General features: G+C 38.6%; 1 protein-coding gene across 1 annotated transcript in view; it reads right to left on the reverse strand.

Annotated features, from left to right (window-relative positions):
- LOC106884197 (cystathionine gamma-lyase) overlaps window positions 1-3,307 on the reverse strand; it is a 256,495-nt gene that overhangs the window by 233,805 nt on the left and 19,383 nt on the right. The gene's annotated exons all lie outside the window — the stretch shown is intronic.

Here is a 3,307-nt window from a genome sequence, read left to right on the forward strand (position 1 = left end):
ATATATATATATATATATATATATATATATATATATACACACACACATATCACATATACACACAATGAGAAGACCTGAATACGTACACATGCACACACACACATGCACACACATAGAGGAACCGAAACGAGAACCAAGAAATGCTAGTGAATATTGGAGAGACGTTGTATGGCGACGACGTGGGTTTAGTTTGCGTTGTCGGTAAATCATGGCTTTGCAGGAAATGGAGACGATTTTAAACAGACAATTTAATTAAACTGTTGATGGTTTCAAGGTAAACTGATCCAGAGAGAGAGAGAATGAGAGATGGGGGAGGGACGGATAGACGAATAGAGGGAGAGGGGAGGACTGAGAGAGAAGAGGGGAGAGAGAAGGGCAAGAATTGAAGATTTAAATATCTCCCAAAATAATGACGTCATTAAAGCCATTCGTGTACAAACTGATCAGTAACTCGTATGTGTGTGTGTATATATATATATATATATATATATAGATAGATAGATAGATACAATAATATGTCTATTTATATGTATATAAGTATGTATATATATATATGTATGTACATGAATACACATAGACACACACAAACACACACGCATGCTAAAGCATTCGTAGTATAGAGATTCACGGAATAGTGCTCAGATAAATGCGAAATTAAATTCCAGCTCTTTCATCCAACGTAGGGATCTTCAGTATAAAAAGTCAGCTGTAAGAAAGATCGTCGGTAAGCAGGGATGGAAGTAAAGAAGGGGGTGGGGTCAGATAAACACTCTTTTTCAGTATATTTTCATGGAATGCTAATAAACAAAGGAATGATGTAATAGTCTGGTCGTGACAGCTGTTTCGGGTGAAACATGACTTATGCCAAACCATGTCCGTTATGTGAGGAAAAGCCATAATGTCATAGGTGTATGAAGTTACATGAAATTTTATAGATCCGTGAAGCGAAATCATGTTACTCCAAAAGGAAAATGGGTGGAATCATGTTTCTAAGAATTCCTCTTGAATTAAATGAATATGCTATATTTACCAGTGCAGGCTCTCCCACCGTGGCTAGTCCCGGTGAGACTAAAAGTCAGCTTTACTGTGATCTTTAATTCATGTTGTCAGCCGTATCAGCCTCAGATAAACTGTTGTGAAAGCAGCTGACATTCTTGGACATCCAAGTAGAATTCACGAGGATTGGTTTTAAGACAACAAGAATTTCAAAGCTTTCTTCAAGAGTAAAACGCGCCGATTGGTTGGTAGATAGACAGACTGACAGACAGACAGACACGCGCGCATACATAGGTTCATACAGTTGACTGGAGATGATCGAAAATAATCCGATCAAGTGTTGTTATTGACTACGGCTCCGCAGAAGAAAATATCACCCAGATCAGGCATAACAAAGATATATATATCAATGGATCAGGCATACCATTGTTGCTCACACCCTCCCCTCACCATATGCCCGTGGGCATATGGCGTAGTGGTTAAGAGCGCGGACTACTTTTCCAGGCAGTGACCTGAACAATAATAACAACATCGAAAAATACCTTAGGAATGAGAACCCGGGTTCGAAATTTTCCCCAAGGCACCTGATGAAGGCTGGAAAGTATATCAGCCGAAACGTTGTGTTAACAAGCAAGATGAGGACAAATATCCGTCAAATGTAAATAATGTAAATAATGTACATAATTCCTCATCTCTTAAATATAGAACTGTATGGACTGTAATCGTCCGAAAACACCGGTCAGTATTTCAAAAACTGATATCGTTGTCCATTTGTTATATGGCCATCAATTTAAGTCTACTTAAATGTTCCGTGAGAATCTCCGTGGATTTTCCCAAGAAATTCCATCCACTCTGAGAGATTCCAAAAAATGGTTTGTTGGGACTGGAAACAAAGAAGACAATAGATTGAATCTTCATAACAATGGAATTGGCACCATTCTACGTTCTTCTCACAGATGTTGGCCAACAGAATAGAAGAAACGAATAGCAACAGTCAGTTGCAGGATTCTCTTTGGAATCCTTCTGGCTTTTCCTCCTGGGACAACGAAAAGAATGGTAAAAAATGGGAGGAGGGATTCAATTATGTCTGTTTGTCTTTCATACATTGAAGCACGTGTATAAATGAAGACATACAGACACACAGGTGCACAGACAGACACAAAAGCGCTTAACCACATACAGACACATAACATGAAATGCAATATAAATGTGTGTATGTACGTATGCATGTATGTATCTTTATGTGTGTCTGTGTGTGTGTGTGTGTATAGTCTTTTACTTGCGTCAGTCATTTGACTGAGGTCATGCTGGAGCACCACCTTCAGTCGAATAAGTCGACCCCAGGACTAATTCTTTGTAAGCCTAGTACTTATTGTATCGGTCTCTTTTGCCGAACAGCTAGGTTACGGAGACATAACTACACCAACATCGGTTGTCAAGACCTTTTCCACCTTCCTCTTTGACCAAAAACTGAACTCTCATACGTCGTCTTCGACGGGAGACTCCATCGATCGTTTAATCCCTCGATCGTTTATTATTATTGAGGCAGTGAGCGGGCAGAACCGTTAGCATGCAGGATAAAATACTTAGTGGTTTTTCATCCGTCTTTACGTTCTCAGTCCAAATTCCGCTGAAGTCGACTTTGCCTTTCATCCTTTCCGGATCGATAAAATAAGTACCAGTTATGCACTGAGGTCGTTGTAATCGCCTCATCTCCTCCCCCAAAATTTCTGCCCTTGTGGAAAAATTTGAAACCATAATTACTTCCGCCTTCGCTAAGGCAGAGGTATTGTTTTCAGTCGTGTTTGTTTGTTTGTCTGTAGAAAATATATCTCGAGAACCGCTGGATGAATTCGAATGAAACTTTCAGGGATGTTTGGCCTCATGACTGCCACGAGCTGATTAGATTTTGGGATCAATGTGACACCGGACAAGGATTCTAGATTATTTTTTCGTTTTTTTTTTGTTTTTTTTTACTTAATTTTTGAGAGCAGTCGAATTTATTTTTAGAATTCTCGTTTATGAGAGCAGTCGAGTTTCATTTCAGATATTCTCATTATAGCCATAGTTAATCATAGACATGTTTCTGGTTTAGGAGAATAAAAACTCTTCATTACCTCATCGGTATGATATTCCTGTTGTAAATTCGACGATACTGGCAAATGTGCATGCATGATCTAGCGCCATCATTGCAGTCGACACATTTTGAAAGTATCTCCAAATCCACATAGGCGAGCCAGCCCATCATCTTCCCTCATATTTATATATGTATTTATATATTTATTTATATATTTATTTATATATTTATATA

This window comes from Octopus bimaculoides, chromosome 24, assembly GCF_001194135.2.
Source record: "Octopus bimaculoides isolate UCB-OBI-ISO-001 chromosome 24, ASM119413v2, whole genome shotgun sequence".
NCBI lineage: Eukaryota > Metazoa > Mollusca > Cephalopoda > Octopoda > Octopodidae > Octopus > Octopus bimaculoides.